Source organism: Terrapene carolina, unplaced genomic scaffold (genome assembly GCF_002925995.2).
Source record: "Terrapene carolina triunguis isolate 2854851 unplaced genomic scaffold, T_m_triunguis-2.0 Scaffold30, whole genome shotgun sequence".
In the NCBI taxonomy this organism is placed as follows: domain Eukaryota; kingdom Metazoa; phylum Chordata; order Testudines; family Emydidae; genus Terrapene; species Terrapene triunguis.
This window is the reverse complement of record NW_020664381.1, coordinates 9,356,995-9,375,399: the sequence shown is the minus strand read 5'-3', so window position 1 is coordinate 9,375,399 and position 18,405 is coordinate 9,356,995. Positions and strand designations below refer to the sequence as shown.

The following is an 18,405-nucleotide window of genomic DNA, read 5'->3' as shown; positions in this document are numbered from 1 at the left end:
CCTATTATTAAAGTATCTTGCCTTTTGGAGGCAAAATATCAGTCTCTTATTTTCACTAAACTTTTGATGACAAGAAAAGGGTTAATTTCACTCTCAGTCCTGATGCAAGAAGGATATTCACTTCTGTTTTAAACAGACTGACAGACATAAGTTTGAGGAGAGACAGGATAGAAAACGTGTGTGTATGGGGGGGGGGGGAGAAATACAGCTTTTGTTGTTGCTCTTGGACCTCTGGGCAGCTGGTCAGTCATGAATGGATGCTTTGTGTGAGCAGGTTGTCCTCAACACCTGTTGCTTGGACGCTGGCTCGCATTCCTGTCAGGGACATCATCTGGTTGGGTTAGGGTTACCATTTTTTAAAATAACAAAAAAGAGGACACTCCAAGGGGCCCCACCCCCGCCCCAACTCCGCCCCCTTCCCCACCCCAACTCCGCCCCTTTCCCAAAGTCCCCGCCCAAACTCCGCCCCCTCCCCTGAACGCTCCGCCCCCTGCTCCTCCCCCTCCCCTGCTTCCCACGAATCAAATGTTCGCAGGAAGCCTAAAACAGGGAGGCAGGCAGCAGGTAAGCTAGGGCAGGGGGACGCGAGGAGGCGCGGCCCGGCTCAGCTCGGGCCCTGGGGCGCCAGCCCCAGTTCCAGCCGAGCGTGCCAGCCCCGGCCCGCCCCGACGGTTCCAGCTTGGCTCGGGCCCCGGGGCACCGGCCCCGGCCGAGCGGCTCCAGCCCTGGGGCGCCGGTCCCGGTTCCGGCGGAGCGCGCCAGCCCCGGTCCGCCCCGGCGGCTCCAGCTCGGCTCCGGCCCCGGCCAAGCGGCTCTGGCCCCAGCGGCTCCGGCCCTGATTCCAGCCGAGCGCGCTGGCCCCGGCCGAGCGGCTCCGGCACGCCCCGGCGGCTCCAGCTCGGCTCGGGCCCTGGGGCACGGGCACCGGCCCCAGCCAAGGGGCACCGGCCCCGGCGACTCCAGCTCGGATCAGGCCCCAGGGCACCGGCCCATCCGGCACCGGCCCCAGCACCGGCCCTGGCCGAGCGGCGCCCAAGCACCGCCGGCCTCAAGGGCTCCGGCCCCAGCACGGATCCAAGCCCCACGACCCCTCCCTATTTTCCTGGACATGTCCGGCTTTTTGGAATTTCCCCCCGGACAGGGATTTGACGACCAAAAAGCTGGACATGTCCGGGAAAATCCGGACGTATGGTAATCCTAGATTGGGTCCTCTCTCCTTAGACAGGGTAGATCTGGATGGGCCATCTCATCTTGCTGTGCTGATGTACGCAGTACAGTTGATTTCAGGATCTGATGAAAGGCCAAGAGAGCGAGAGAGATAGGACAGGAGGAAGAATAGTTGGGCAGAAAGAAACACAGAAAGGAAATGGAGACATAACAGGATTCTACATGCCTCTGACTGGAGCCTCTGTGGTGCTGACAATCAGATATCCCCACTTATGGGGTGAGGACTGGATGTCATGATGATAGGACAACTTCAGGACTCACAGTTGAAGAATACAGTTCCTTAAAGAAAAGCAAGGCCTGACGGCATTCCTCTCAGGAAGAAAATCCTTCGGTCTGGTCTGCTTTTTCTGTCTTGGGGTTGGGTGAGATGAGCTGGGATGAGACGAATCAAGAGCAAATGATATTTTTCAAAGTTTCTTTTTTGAGACTTCCCCAAAAAACGGGGGGTGGAGAGTGGGTGGCATAGTTGATCCTTTCATTCTTTGTCCCCCAGTTATGCCCAACATCTGACACATCAATTTTGGTTCACTAATTTCTGGATCCACATTTTCTTGTTTCCCAAGTATGATCATAACACAGTCCTTGAGTTATATCTTGGCCTTCTTGTTTGGACCAATTTAGTTTCTTTTCTAGTTTTCTTGCACCTGTTTATAACATTGTTGTCAACTTCAAGAGATCAAACTTCTGAGTTCCCCCTCTCCCCCCAAAAAAAATCATGAGATTTTTTTAAAAAGATGATGTGTTTTTTTAGGTCAGTCTTTACTTTTGAACTCTCCCTGCCCATCCACAGGGTGTGTCAATTAGCGTTGGCCACTCTCCCACATCTACTGGATAACACAGGCACCAGCTTCCTCCTTTTCCCTGAGATGCTCAACCCCTGCTTAGCCCCAGGCCCTGCCCCCACTCCCTTCCCCCATGGCCTCACCTCACCTCTTCCTGCCCAGTTCCAGCCACTCCACCAAGTGTGCCCCGTCCCCGCTCCTGTGGAGCACCCACGGAGTCAGCACCTATGCTGGATATGGTGATTTTGGCCCCTGCTGCAGGAGCTCTCACCACATCTGCACATCTCCTGTCCAGCAAATAATCCTGCACCCCAGGTCCCATCAGTTCTGACCCCATCCAACCTCCCCTCAATTCAGCCCCCCACTCCCTTCAGTCCCCCAGCCCATCATCAGCCCATCAGTTCAGTCCCCCTACCCCACTGACCCTGACAGCCCTCCGTTCGCCCTCCCAGCACTCACTCATCTGCTCAGCACCCACCATCAATTCAGCCACCCCACCCCTTCAGCCCCACCCCTCCTCTCCTCACTTCAGCTCCCCTGCAGCCCCCAGGCCATAGTTCAGCCTTCTCAGCCTCACTACTGCTTCTCTTAAGATTCTTCACCCTCCCCAGGCTTGGGGGGGCTGCAGTGGGGTCCCCTCTGCCACTTCCCTGGCTGACAGCCAGAGCCCCTCCTGGGGCTGGAAAAAAAAAATCCTGAGCTTTGAGAGTTCTCTTGCAAGATCATGAGTGAGGCTTAATTTTACATAGAAATCGCATCTCTTGTGACAAATGGGTAAGAGTTGGTTTGTCTGGGAAAGAGAAGGCCAGGGGGTCAGAGATCCATGGGAAGGTCTATGCTGCCTTCCCCCACTCCCAGCTGCTGCTCTGTGTCCTGTAGAACAAACACCTGAGAATGTGGTGCAGCAGGACAGGGAGCGTGAATTGTAGGCAATACAGGAATTCTGCACAATGTGGTATTATTGATAATTCTGCCACTTGTGAGCATTTGCAGGATTGAAGCCTATGTGAGCACCAAGCTGTAGTCCTTGTTCACATTTGTACAGATACCCACTCTTAGTTTAGAAAAAGAAAGTTACTGTTTGAGTCTTCTACCTGCAATGATTTGGAGTCCACATCCTAGAACTGGGATTTAAAGTACCTAGCATCCTATTGACGTCAACAGACTTTGGATCTGGCCCTTAAGAGAGGGGAAGAAGAGTGCAAGAGATGAAGGGTCTATTGTTCAAAATAGAATATGAGCTGAGCATAAAGTAAACCATCATGGAACACTGCCATTTCAGGTTATGTAATTATGAAGCATGATAGACAGAAACAGACAAGTATTTTCCTCCTACCTTTGTCACCACAAGGACTCAAACAAGGGAAGTGCTAAATACCTCCTACAAGAAGCTGAGCAGTGTCTTAAATGGGAGTTGAGGGCACCCAGCTCTTCACAAACACCATTCAGCACTTGGCAGGACCAGTCCCTTTTCTTTGAGTAAAACCTTTTCAATTAAGAATCTTTCCGCACTGCAGCAGGCAGTGACCACAAAACAACAATTATGTATGATAATTTTGGGGGATGGTTCTGAACTTTTAATTAAGAGACGTATTGTATTAAAAGAAAGAGCCAAAAATGATGTATTTTGATGCCACGTCGCATCGTATTAATTTAACAGATAAAAGTCTTGCTGGAAAGCATTGTTTGTGTTAATTCTACAATTCTAACTTCATGCATAAATAGATTCTGGCCAGGAAAAATATCATATGTAGGAGTTTTATAGAAATGTTAGAGTCAAGTCAAGGAGAAAGAATGTGTTACAGTAATTGATGTTCTTTGAAACAAGAATTTCTGAGTCCCAGGAAATGAGCATTGCTACTAATTTTTATTGTTGCTGTTTTGCAGTGGAATGTTGTGAAAGCCAAGACTATAACAGGGTTAGAAAAAGAACTAGATAAGTTCATGGCTGATATGTCCATCAATGGCTATTAGTCAGGATGGGCAGGGATGGTGTCCCTAGCCTCTGTTTGCCAGGAGCTGGGAATGGATGACAGGGGAATGGATCACTTGATGATTGCCTGTTCTGTTCATTCCCTCTGGGGCACCTGGCATTGGCCACTGTCGGAAGACAGGATACTGGGCTAGATGGACCTTTGGTCTGACCCAGTATGACTGTTCTTATGAAATATTAACCTCCCAAAAAACATATCTTCCTCTGTGGAAGAAGAGAAGTGAATGACGCTGTTAGACCAGAAACCCAGTGAAAATGCTTATTTAGTCCTGATTCCGCCTCCCTTGCCCACACTGAGTATCATCTTACTCCGTGCCTATTCCATAGCCTTATTAGGGAGGTGTTGCTCACATGAATGAGCACTAACTCACTCAAGTATTCCTGTTGGTGTCAGTGGGAACACTTGCATGAGTAACTATTCCAGTGTGAGTACAGACATATTAATCTGAGGCATACAAATTAAACATACCTGCTCATACTGTGGGAAGATTTATTCAGAAGCTCCAAAAATTTTAGGCTACATCTATACTGCGCACCTTACAGCGGTACATCTGTTCCACTACAACCGTGCCACAGTAAAGTACGCAGTGTAGCTTCTCTTTGCCAGCAGGAGACGCTCTTCTGCCGACAAAACACTGTCCACACCAGCGCTTTTTGTCGGTAAAACTTTTGTCTGTCGTGGGGTGGTTTTTTTACACCCGTGACCGGCAAAAGTTTTACCAATGAAAATGCAATGTAGACAATATTTTGTTTAGTGTAAAACTGGGGCCAAGATTGAATTATTTTTATATTTTTTCAAGTGTATTAATCATCTAAGGTTCTGAGTAAAAAAAAAAAAAATCAAAATAAATGATTTAATCACATTAAGGGTATCAGAATTTGGCCCACTCACTCTGAAGTACCTTAAGGCACAGGCAGACCCATTAAAGTCAGTATGATTACTCATGAAGTAAAGTGCTACGCAATAGGATTACAGGTATCAGAATGTGAACCACTGTTTAAAAAAAAAAAAAAAAAAATTCAGGAAAGCTAAAAGGAAAGTCCACCAGCCAATAGAAAACTTATTCATATCAGAGAATATTTCATCACTTGGGGCTATATCATGCCTTTTTTTTTTTTTTAAGCAAACTCCCCATAGAAGTCAAATATCAGATGGGAAGTTTTTATATTTTTCATGTTTTGAAGCAAACATTCTTCTATAAAGAGAGGATCCATCCAAGAGAGGACAGTATCTGTTTGATCAAGCACATTGCTGCAGATTCAGTAGCAAAATTCTATAAACATTGCAAAATAGTTTCACTGTTATATAGGATTAAAAAACTACAGCTAGAGCTTAAACAAGATGAAAGTCAAATAAATACTTTCAAAATTACAATATTTACAAGTAGAGATTTTTTAGTTTCATATTATTTGCAATTTCACTTAACTTAGTAAGTCCTTAGTAAGGCCTGATCCAAAGCCCAAAACACAAGGGCATAAAAAGATTAGATCCTACTCCCTTTCCAAAGGCTGGAGTCACAATCTGAGCAAAGCAGAGCAGGGCAGCTTTACTCCCTAGAACAGCCAGGTAAGGGCTGTGACAATCCACCTCTGTTTGTTTGTGGTAGCACTCGTGATACACTAGGCACTTTCCAGAGATGCAAAAAGAGACCATCCCTGCCCAACGCTAAGGGTGGATGGACCGATAGACATCAGGGAAGGGAAACAGAAAAACGAAAGTGCAGATCGCATGGTATGTGTACAAATGTAATGTCTAGCATGTGCACAGGCTGATATCTTTCTGAGAACTGTAGACCTAGTAGCAGTTTACAATACTACAAAACAATTTCTATCAATTGCATCAGCAGCCTAAGATTGCAAAAGGATCTTTATAATCTAACCACTCCTTGCAGATGCTGTTCTAATGCTGGGCCTGGACTCCTTCCCTTTCTCTGACACTACAGAAGCTGAAACACTCCCTCAAATCTACTTGGTTACATACCAGGGTGCATGAGCAGGCTTTTAACTAAAATAGAAAGAAGGGGGAGAGGGGGAATTGGCTAAGTTAAAAATCTGTATTTATTTCATTTAGAGAGAAGCCATTCAGCCCAAAATAACATAATATAGACTAATCAAAGAAAAAATAGGAAAATATTTATCAATTATACCAAAAAGAATAAAATAAAAAGCACTCTACATTCTGTGTTGTCATGATAAATATTTTAACACATGTAGGGATACAAGACATCTTGTCTAGAAAAATAAGAATTTGCTCCTGTATATTCTCGCTCACTGCCAGTTTGCATTTCCATCAGTACAACTGCTTTCTCTAATCCTTCTCATGACAACTTGCACAAGACCCCCCCCCCACAAAAACCAGATCAACATTAGGATTAACCCACTTCCATCTTAAAAAAAGGGGGGGGGGGGGAAGGGTCTTCACCCACATAGCTTGAAGGACTAAAATCTGACATACAAGCTTGCTTTTGGTTCACGGATGCATGTGCTTGAGTCACATCATAATGTCTACTCTGCTTTTTTCTTTTCCAAGGGCAGCATAGAGAATTTTGAAGAGCACTCTGCTCTGATTCTGGCCATTCTCAAAACTCCACCTGCTCACAAAAATGGAGCAGGAGAGTGAGGACAAGATACACACACATCTGCTCGCTATCACATGCTGACCCGGGCTGACTGCTGAAGAATACTATCATATTAGTATCACGTACATAATTCATTCGCCTGTGGAACTAAGGACTCAACACCTCTTCATCAAAAAGAAACTGGAAAGGAAAGCCTCAGATTTCAGAAAATCTCCATCCTACCTAAAGACTTAAGAACATCTCTGACCTGTGGTTAACACATCTTATAGCACAGCAGTCAGGGCAAGCGAAGAGATTATAAATAAACTCAGTGATTCAGAAGAGGGTCTGCAAAAAAATCAGACTTCTAAATTAGGTTTCAAGGTAGTAATTTCCAGTTCCACCTGAAGCCCTGCCTATACTAGTCTTCCCACTGTCTACCACCAGTGGAGTGACAAAAAGGGGCAAAGCCCGCTATAGGCATAGCCACAGAGACATGCCAAACTGGACATTATTTATAACATAGGGTACATGGAACATTTACTGGAGTAAGGGGACATTTTGCCGTTTAGAAAAAACAAAGAACATATGCACAAAGAAGCTCCTTGTGACATTTCTGGTTTCACCTACTCCCAGTTTGACTTTCAATTTTAGTTTGCTTTTCAGATTGATGAGAGGAAAATATTCCTGAAGCGACATATTAAGCTGCAGAACTAGACTTTCAGGCTCCACCACTGACCAGGTTATCACACTGGAAAAGCAAGAGGTAAAACAGAGCATCCAAATAGGTATGTGTTTTAAGATCTTTGGGGAAAATTCACATGTGATGTAACTTCACTGACTGCAGTCCCTCTATGACAATTTAAAAGCAAAAAGAACAGGAGTACTTGTGGCACCTTAGAGACTAACAAATTTATTTGAGCATAAGCTTTCGTGGGCTACAGCCCACTTCTTCGGATGCATAGAATAGATCATATATTGAAGAGATATATATATACACACATACAGAGAGCATGAGAAGGTGGGAGTTGTCTTACCAATTCTGAGAGGCCAATTAAGTAAGAGAAAAAAACTTCTGAAGTGATAATCAAGATAGCCCACTACAGACAGTTTGATAAGAAGTGTGAGAGTACTTACATGGGGAGACAGATTCAATGTTTGTAATGGCTCAGCCATTCCCAGTCTCTATTCAAGCCTAAATTGATTGTATCTAGTTTGCATATCAATTCAAGCTCAGCAGTTTCTCATTGGAGTCTGTTTTTGAAGCTTTTCTGTTGCAAAATTGCAACCCGCAGGTCTGTCATTGAGTGACCAGACAGGTTGAAGTGTTCTCCTACTGATTTTTGAATGTTATGATTCCTGATGTCAGATTTATGTCCATTAATTCTTTTGCATACAGACTGTCCGGTTTGGCCAATGTACATGGCAGAGGGGCATTGCTGGCACATGATGGCATATATCACATTGGCAGATGTGCAGGTGAACGAGCCCCTGATGGCATAGCTGATGTGATTAGGTCCTATGATGATATCACTTGAATAGATATGTGGACAGAGTTGGCATCGGGCTTTGTTGCAAGGATATGTTCCTGGGTCAGTGTTTTTGTTCAGTGGTGTGTGGTTGCTGGTGAGTATTTGCTTCAGGTTGGGGGGTTGTCTGTAAGCGAGGACAGGTCTGTCTCCCAAGATCTGTGAGAGTGAGGGATCATCTTTCAGGATAGGTTCTAGATCTTTGATGATGCGCTGGAGAGGTTTTAGTTGGGGGCTGAAGGTGACAGCAGTTATATCAAGAATGAATTTGGCCCCTTCATTTGCCAAACTACTCTGGGCTCAAAATCCTGTAGTCCTTAGCGAACGGAGTCTTGCCTGAGTGAGTCAAGCCACTTTGCTCCTTGGTGATGGGAAGAATAGAAAAGATGGCATAGGATTCTAAATCAGTTAGGAGCAGTGACGGATTTTTAAGTCTATGGCAGTGCCAAAAATGAGCATGTTGAAAACAGGAGCAAGGACAGATTTTCAGCTACTAGAGCAGCAGCTGGTTTGGAAAGATCATTCTATCAAGTAGAAATGCTGGTTACTGAGCTAGTCTGCTTTTTCAGTGAAGAAGCTGAAAAGCTCTTAAGATGCTTTTTCTGCTAAATGGAGTACTCAGACAGAGCTCCTTTCTTTGCCACTTGATGAGAATCAGTATTGATTTCCTTACATACTGCTTTAGAATTTAAAGTTAGAAGAACAACCTCTTCTCTAACCTAATGAAGATGATTTTATTTTTGGAAAGAACAGGATCAGCTTTTGCTATAAGCATTAAGCATATCCCAAATCATTCTAGCATCTAAATCTCAGGATTCATACCACTTGGGAGGTTACAGAAATGGCATTTCCATAAAGCCACAAGGGATATGTAAAACAGGATAGCAGAAACAAGGGTGTGTCTTGCTGTTCTTCTGTGGACTAATTTGGTAGGGGAAAGGTTTCAAGGAACCTGCCGCTTAAAATGGAACTATATAATATACATAAATTATATAACATCAGAAAAAAACCAAAAAGCCTATGTTAAAGGAACCATCCTGAATGAGGCAGGAATCCTGTGGGCACCAGGAAAAAGTATTGGATCATGAAATAAAAGGCTATGCCATAATGCATATGTACAGGCAATCTTAATGCAGGAATTTCCTACTTCTGAGTGCTTGACTTTGCAACAATGATGCATTTTTAATGTAGATTTTTAGAATTCCATCTTCTGGTGTTTTTTTAAATTGAAAAAAAAAAATTCCATCAAATGGAATCATATTCACCCCCACCCCACCGAGTCATAAGCAGGATGGGGATCTTTGACCCACAGCACAGTCCCCTACCACTTGAGCTAACAGAGTAACTGGTACCAGTAGAAGGCGGTTATCTTAGATGGACCTGCCACTAGAAGGGGATGAAACACACATTTTGCCAGTAAACAGAGTGGGACATGAGGAACAGTGTGGTCTTGTGGACAGGACACCGGAATACAACTTGGGAGGCCTGGATTCTATTCCCAGCTCTGGTCACTGACCTACTGTGTGATCTCTCTTCATCCCCTCCCATTCTTTGTCCCATTTAGATTGTAATTTATTTGGAGCAGGGACTGTCTTTTTTTTAAGTGTATGTTCAGTATCTAGCACAATGGGACTCTGATTTCAGTTAGGGCCTTTAGGCACGATTGTAATATAAAATACATACGTGAAAAGAGGTTTTAGTTGTTTCTGGAAGGTGAAGACAGAGGGAATTTGGCCAGGACAATCTTATGAAGAGTTTTAAAGGAGAGGAGAGAGTTCACTATTACTCTAAATTAATTTTAGTTTAAGTCTATGTATGAATTATGTTGATTATGATTCTTCAATAGTCTTATTCATTTTTAAAAGAGAACATTCCAGTTCACTTTTAACAATTATCCTTAATCAAAAACTACATACACTGGCATTTTCCTTTGCCATGTGCAATTCTTTCATTTCTTGAATTTTACAGTGTTTCTACTGTTTAAAAGACTTCTTTTCCTGCTCTTGCCTACCTGATTTAAGTGAAGCAACATATAAATAGAGAAAATGTTGGCACAGATTAGTGGAAAATTGATGGAGTCTCTTCAAAAAGAGCTTAAAGGATAGAAGTGTTCTTCTCCTACCAACCATTAAGGAAATTATAAAGAAGAGCATCCCGAGAAGTGACACTATTATAGATAACTTGAAAGAAAAGAAAAAAAATCAGGGTTAAAGTAAGCTTTGTTGGTAAGTGACTGTAACCACACAGATCTCAATGAAATTTTACCCATACTAAGACTGAATTTGGGCTCTAGTCTTATATTGCATAACATAGCTTCAATTTGGAGCTCTCCTTAGTCAGGAAAAGTCTGATAACTTGGAGCATTCAGATCTATAGACTTAGCATTATCTTTACTGCCTGTACACCACCAAGTTAAAAACAAACAAACCAGCAACAGCTAACACTGGTCACAACACAGATACCATATGCAGAAATATATTTCAGTTACTCTGAAAGAAAACAGGCCAAATTCTGGCACTTCCTAGCTCTTTTAACACTCCAGTCACCTTCAGAGGGATGAGAACAGAGATGCAATTCTGGCAGCGTTCAATTCAATCAGTGATTGTGCAAGACAGGAAAATGCATTGCATTTCTTACTGTCCATTTAAAGTTGGAAAAAAAATTCATCAAAAACCACTGGCAGAACATAGCAGGGTTTAATGAAAAGGGGGAGAGAGGGTTTGAGGGCAAAAGGCCAAGATGAAAGAAAAGTACATCATCTCCTGTTAAGATGAGACTGGAATTGGTTAAATATGAAGTGAGGAGAGTGAAAGCAAATAAATCCCATAAGAAAACCTATTCTGTATGTTTTTCCTCATCCTTCCAAAAATGTCCAACAATAGTATATGTGAGTGTTAAGGAAGGCCTCCTAACAAGGCCTTTCCAAAGCTCCAGGTGCACTACATTGTGCAAATGTTCGCAAAAGTATCTTCCCAGCCCAACTACTGTCAACACAGCCTAGCTCACAGAATGGGTGGGAATAAGGAGCCATGGCAGATATAATCATCCAATTTCACACTGATTGAGATTATGAGGCAAGTATGAGACCAAATAGCCTTCCCCATCCTGTCAAGTATTTGGTGGTTGGACATTGCTGCCAGCCATAGGGATTTGCTACCCATAATAATTCAAAAATAAATTGCCTCTTTTCCTGTAGCTTGTGATATGGAGAAGAAGAAAAGCCCGAAGCTTCCTGCAAACAAAAGGAGAAAAGCTGATCTTTAAAGGGGATAAAGGAAGAAGGTACAGTGTCGGCCCTTGAAGTACAAACAGGTTCAGACACCTCCTCTTACACAGATCTAGTGTCTTGCATAACAATTCCTCCCACAATCTAAAGAGGGCTTTAAAGTACTCATGGGAAGGAAGAAAGATGTCAAGAGAAGATTTTACATTTGCATCAAACCCTTTGATGGCATAAACACTTCTGCTGTATCTACACTTATTACAACAACGCTTACTGCTACCTGTGCAAAAACAAAGATAAAATACCTCAGTTTACTGAATACTGGACTTGACGTAGGCAAAGCATGAGAATCTGAGAAGTCTGGCAATGAAGATCTCCTAGGAATTCATATATGTATTATTCTAACACTAGCAGAGCAGTGACCACTCCAAGATGGGGGGCAAGTTGACACATTATTTCATCTTCTCTCTCTAATATTCTTGAGTCTAAGCCTGACTGCGCATGAGTAATTTAGGTGGAACTGAGTGAGGCCTGAATGCAAAGATATATTGGGAAGAAAAAATTTGCTTAGTTATGTTTTTTTCTCAGATATGAAGCCTGCTGATCCTTCATAAATGGTAAGGAAATAAACACTGAACTTAGAGGTTCATATAATACTCACATTAATGCTTGTAGTACCACATTCAGATTCCATGTAGGGCAAACGAATCTCTTAGGCATTCTCAAAATTTCTGCTGCTTTCTTCCATGGCAGGAAAGTTTGAGAATCCAAAGGAACTGAAAGCATTGACTTAAGAGTACATACCTGCCCAGTTGGCAAGGCATCCACCCATCCTCAAGACAGATCGCCTATTGGCATGGATGCTGATTATGTATAGTTTCCTCAGATTTATACCCTTTTCCTTGCACCAGCACTGGAGCTGGCCCCAGGAACTGAAATAGAACATACAGACAGAAGAAGTTTTAGCTAGCAGGAAACTGTGTCAAATAATCCAGCCCTCTTCAAAGACTTCCACTCAACAACTACACTGCTATGCTCAGAGCTCTGGATCCTGAATTGGGCTTGAGAGAAGTCTGCTCTGTTTGGTAGAGGGGTTGAAGCCTAACAGAAAACTTGCCAGGTCCAAAAAGCAAAGCCTTCTTGGCCACTGAGGAAGGTGGGGGAGGAAAGCAGGATGACTTGGTCCTTCTCTGCAGATTTTCTGCACTGGTTTGTAACAAGACATAAGAGAAGGTATGAAATTGGCTGGACAGAACAGAGAGCAGTATTCACTGCCACTGTTTTCCAGTGAAGGCTTCTGGAGAACTATGTTGGAATTTTGTTTACTTACGCAAACAGGTCTGTTCTTGGCCTGCCCCTGGCTTTCCCTAAGTGAGTCGCAAACTAACTGGCTTCGGGCTTGTCTACACTTACATTTTATAGCGCTCTAACTTGCTGGCTCAGGGGAGTGAAAAAATCACCCCCCTGAGCACAGCAAGTCTGAGTGCTTTAAAGCGCTAGTGTAGGCAGGCTCCCAGCACTGTAAGCTAATCCCCACGCGTGACCACACTCTTACTTCAAAGCGCTGCTGCGGGAGCGTTCCCGTGGCAACGCTTTGAAGTTTCCAATGTAGACATACCCTTAGAGACCATTCGTCTTGCTTAACCAATCCACCCTGTTGCTATCAGTTCTTTTACCTGGTTTGTTGTCTGGATACCTCACTGCACCCAATGCAACAGTCTGTATGCATCCTGAAACAGTTTGATGTCCCTTGTGCTCACTTGTCGATTTGTGCAGGCTGCTGCAGTTAGGTTGTCTGACATAACAAGGATGTGTTTGTTTTGCAGAGCTAGCTGTAGCTCCCTTAAGACTGAGCATTTGGAGTTCCACTACGCTACTGCTGCTGCTCTATGGACCACAGACCTTGTGTTGTATGGGTCCCCAAGTGGGATCCTCAACCCATGAGACTTATATTCACTGAGGTGGTCATTCCTGTTCCACTGGCAGAGAGGTACCATGCATGAACATGCATGAACCTCCTCTTCGGGCCTTCCCAACAAGGAATAAACTGCGGTCCCAGTAGAGGCAGTTTAACTACTCATTGACTTTTGTGACCTCAGCCATTTGGAAAGGGTGAATATCTGGAGACATTTCATACACTGCCATCTCCACTTCTTCTGACACAATGATTCCCAGCAAGCAAAGAAGAGACTTGGCTGGATTTTCAGCAAGCAATCTGAGAGAGAATAATGCACTGGATCTTGAGGACTTTCCTGACAGGGAAGCTGTACCTTTTACCTGTATCTATCACCACTTTAAGAGGTGGAACAGTCAAGATCAAATTGCTCTTCCAGAAATTTACTAAGAATCCGTGTTTCTGCAGAGTGGATTGGGGGGGGGGGGGAATCCATCACTATCTGTCTGGCTTTCTACGATGGGGTGGGATGAGGAAGTCTGCCATGGGCGTCTACAAAGAAAGGGTTAATGGCCAGCCCTGCCTTGAGACTCCTGAGCTCTTTGAGTTCCATGTACCATGCCACGACTGCTCTGGTAGATGGGACAAATTCTGCTATGATTGAGAGACAATCATAGAATTCTGCAAAAGACAGGCTTCTATTTTCTGGTCTTTTGGGGGGCAGCCATCTCTGTAAAGGCCAGTTTCCTTAGCTCCTACTGCCACATCCATCTTGGGCATTCTGATGATTGGATGATGGGTTTTTTTCTGATAGCTGTAAGTTTTCACAATCTGAAGGCCATGCTTTTGTGGATTCCACAAACCCCTGCTCCAGGGTGTTCCTCCGACACTGTCAGAAGTAAGGGGTGGAATGGAGCAGCTCCGCAATTTGAAAGATTGTTTCCCACTCTCCACCACACACACCTTGTGCCACACCCACAAGTTCATTTTGACTTGACACAGGGTCCAGATTTGCCCCTTAGAGCAGATCTGAAAGTATTCTTCAACTATTAAAAATAGGAATAAAAGCAAAAGGACCCCATCACTCTGGAGAAGTAAAAGAAAGGAACCTCTTACAGAGCACAAAGAATCCAGATCTCTTGGTATGGGCTGGTTAAAACAAAAATGCTGTTTGATGATATTAAACTGGAGATTTAGAACACAGTTAGACCTATACCTTGCTGGCCTAATACAGCAGCAGCTCGAGAAGATCAGCTCTCCTGGCCCCCTCTTCCTTGCCAATGAATCTATTTTGCCCATTGGGGTATAGCAATAGCCAGCCCTATGCACACACAAGAATTCAGTACAAACCCCACTACGCAACCTACACATTTGGGGTGGTCGGGGGAGTAGGAAGCAAGTGGCATGCAGGGACCACTGTAAGGTGGGAGAGTCATTTGGTCGTTCATATCTCAGCAAAACCAACAAATGCTCAGGGCCTCAGGCAGTTGCCCTGTTGTCCCAGCCTAAGACAGGGTCTGATGTATAGAGGCTGCTTACCACGCAGTGAAATATAAAAGGAAGACTAAATAAATAAAGAAATAACCCAGAGACTAATACAAACCCAGAAATAAGTCATAAAAGAAGGAGCTTGTACTGCAACTGTCCAGTCTAAGTGGTTCAGCAGAACAGTTCATTAAAATTACCCTGACACCACAGGTTCTGTAAGCATTCACCTCCCCATAGTCAGGAATACAGTGGATTACAACCCAGGCCTCCAACCCTAAAAGAAAAACATCAGAACAAAGGTTGATTCTGATGCATACACAGTCTCTTCTGGTACAACTTCAAAAACTGAATAAAGCCATTTAATTGGTATGGATTCCCCTCCAGTAGTTCAATGGCAGTTTGGCTCTACCTCAGCCCCTTAGACCAGTGGTCTCCAAAGTGGGGTGCGTGCACCCCAGGGGGTGCGCAAGACGATCCATTGGGGGGCGCGGCAGGAGGAGTGCCACGGGGGGCGGGGGGAGAAAAGGGCAGCCGGAGGAGGGAGGGAACGAGTGAGCAGGGAAGCTGCTCCCTCCCCCCCCCGGCAGGCAGGGCCACCCAGAACGCAGGGGCTTTAGGGGCTGCAGGACCCTGGGCTAAGGGGGCCGCGGGGCCCTGGCCTGCAGCTCTAAAGCCCTTTCGGAATGCAGCCCTGAGTCCTCTGGCCTGTGGAGGAGCAGGGGCAGCCGCACAGCCAGCGGCCGGAGAGAAGCGGCGCTTTCCCCTTCAAAGCCGGCCAGAGAGAAGCGGCGCTTTGAAGGGGAAAGCGCGGCTTCTCTCCGGCCGCTGGCTGCGCAGCTGCCCCTGCTCCTCCTGAGTCCTCCAGCCTGTGCTCGCAGGGCCACATTCCGAAAGGGGCTTTAGAGCTGCAGGCCAGGGCCCCGGGGCCCCCTTAGCCCAGGGCCCTGCAGCCCCTAAAGCCCCTGCGTTCCGAGTGGCCCGGGGGGGGAGGGGGGGGCTCCCAGAATCGTGGCCATGGGGGCGGTGCCGTGCTGCGCAGAGCCACCTGCACACCCCCTGCACCAAACAGGAGCTGCCCCGGGTAAGTGCTCTGCACCTCCTGCCTGCACCAGCCCTGAGCCTCCTCCCGCACCCCCACCCTGAGCGCCGTCCCGCACCCTAACTCCCTCCCAGACCCCGCACCCTACCCTGAGCCCCCTCCAGCACCCTAACCCTAATCCAGACCTTCGAATCGCTGCATCACAAAGTGTTAAACCAAGATTTTCAGAAATAATGAAGTATATTCAATCACATTGCTCACTAAAATTATTATTAATAATAAAAAAAATTGAGAGAGCAAAAAGGTTTTTTGTACCGTTAATAAATAAAATACAATAAAAAAATTTAAAATATTGTTTTTCATCTTTATTTCATCCTTTTTTAATTTCTATTTTTTGTACATTTTATAATGTACATAATATATTAGTATAGTAGTACATGTATATAATTTATACATAAATAAATATACATATATTGGGGGTGCATGCTCAAAAAATTTTTACTGATTGGGTGCGTGATCAAAAAAGTTTGGAGACCACTGCCTTAGACTGAGAGCTCAGTGTTTTCACAATGTCTACTTGGTTATACAGAAAGTGTGTATTAGAACTTAATATAAATGGAAACCAAGGTACAACAGCTCTTTTATCATTTCAGAATACCTTTAATTACGTTACTTCCAATAAACGCACCTACCACACAAGTCAGCTGCTGTATTCCCTCACCCTTTATCCCCCTCCCCACCACATTTAGAGTTTCCTTTACTGGAAAGGATATTGTAGAAGTTTTCCGAATTTATTAGCTGAATGTTGTTTATCATAGCCCCTTTGCTTTTCCACAGATGTAGGGTGCCTTTATGTAAGAGCAGAGTTACTTCCTCACAGCTGACACAAAAATAGCAAAATCATTTATTCTACCAATTAGACCAGAAATCAAAATACCCTAATAGGAAGCCAGAGCAGCTAATAAAGATTCCATTTTATAATCATTTTTCCCATCCAGCCTTCCACTCGAAGAATGGCTTTTTGGAAGCTGCACCTAGAAATTCTGCTGCATTTAAGGGCCTATCCACATTTTCACTAACAAAAAGCATGTCTACTCAGATTTATAAGGACAATATAAATTATTTAAGTCTAGATTTTATTGGGAGTACTGTTGTGGGCAAGGAGCACAAGCATAGTTTATCACAACACTAGGGTTACCATAGTTAAACCTTAAAAAAGGAGGACACTCCATGGGGCCCTGGCCCCGCCCCAACTCCACCCCGGCCCCGCCCCTTCTCCAAAGTCCTCGCCCCAACTCCGCCCCCTCCCCTGAGCGCCCCGCATTCCCCCTCCTCCCTCCCAGCCACGCGAAGCTGCCTGAGCGCTACCGGCTTCATGGTTTGCCGGCCAGCCCCCAGGCCTCCAGACCCTGCGCCCCGGGCCAGGCGCTTCCCCAGCGCAGCCGGAGCCTGGGAGGGGAAGTGCCCGCCCGGGGGCGCAGGGTCTGGAGATCTGGGGGCTGCCCGGCAAGCCATGAAGCCGGTAGCGTTGGGGCAGCTCGGCTCTTCAGCTACACAAAGCTGAGGTGTCTGGGAGGAGCAGCAGCCGCCGCCGCCGCGGGGGAATCTGCCTGCAGCTCGCAGCCTGCCGGAGCCAAGGTAAGCAGGGGACTGGGGGGAGGAGGGGGGAGGGAGTATTTTCCCGGACATGTTCGGCTTTTTGGCAATTCCCCCCGGATGGGGATTTGAGTACCAAAAAGCCGGACATGTCCTGGAAAAACTGGACGTATGGTAACCCTACACAACACTGTTCAGCCAGGCACAGGCTTTATCACTAGTTTGAGGGCTTGTCCACACTTAAAATGTTACTGCGGCATCACTGCAGGGTTTTAGTGTAGACACTTATGCACTCCATCAGGGTAGGTAATCCGCCTCCATGAGAGGCAGTAGCTAGGTCGTTGGAAGAATTCTACACTATGCCATTCAGGGGTGTGTATATTTCACACCCCTATACAACGTAGTTACACTGATCTTAGAAAGAACAGGAGTACTTGTGGCACGTTAGAGACGAACAAATTTATTTGAACATAAGCTTTCGTGGGCTACAGCCCACTTCATCGGATGCACGTAGATAGATAGATATATCTTCCTACTGTATTTTCCACTATGTGCATCTGATGAAGTGGGCTGTAGCCCACGAAAGCTTATGCTCAAATAAATTTGTTCGTCTCTAGCGTGCCACAGGTACTCCTGTTCTTTTTGCGGATACAGACTAACACGGCTGCTACTCTGAAAGCTGATCTTAGAGTAGACCAAGCCACAGCGGTATTAGCCATGTTAGGTCCAAGAGGGCAGAAGTGAGTGATGCAATTAGTGAGCTAATAAGCATCTCCACACACACATGCCTCAGTGGCAGTTTGTCCCCAGCAAGTCTTGAATGGCCAATCCCAATCGTGTTGAGACTTTAAACAGTTCAGATCATTTCATTCTTGATGTGAGACATCCAAACTCAATCTGGAATCTTTCCTGGATGAGGCTATAGACCAGTGGTCTCCAACCTTTTTATGCCCAAGATCACTTTTTGAATTTGAGGGCAACCCATGATCTACCCCGCCCCATCCCCGAGGCCCAGCCCTCTCACTCCATCTCCCCCTCCCCATCACTCGCTCTTCCCCACCCTCACTCACTTTCAC

The 18,405-nt window shown here is 45.3% G+C and overlaps 1 protein-coding gene across 1 annotated transcript in view; it reads right to left on the bottom strand.

Annotated features, from left to right (window-relative positions):
- LOC112104509 (T-lymphoma invasion and metastasis-inducing protein 1) overlaps nt 1-12,171 on the bottom strand; it is a 233,305-nt gene extending 221,134 nt beyond the window's left edge. The window contains exon 1 of the mRNA XM_029911499.1: nt 12,117-12,171. The gene's annotated coding sequence lies outside the window, so the exon portion shown is untranslated. The remainder of the gene's footprint in view (nt 1-12,116) is intronic.
- Between the last annotated feature and the right edge of the window lie 6,234 nt (nt 12,172-18,405).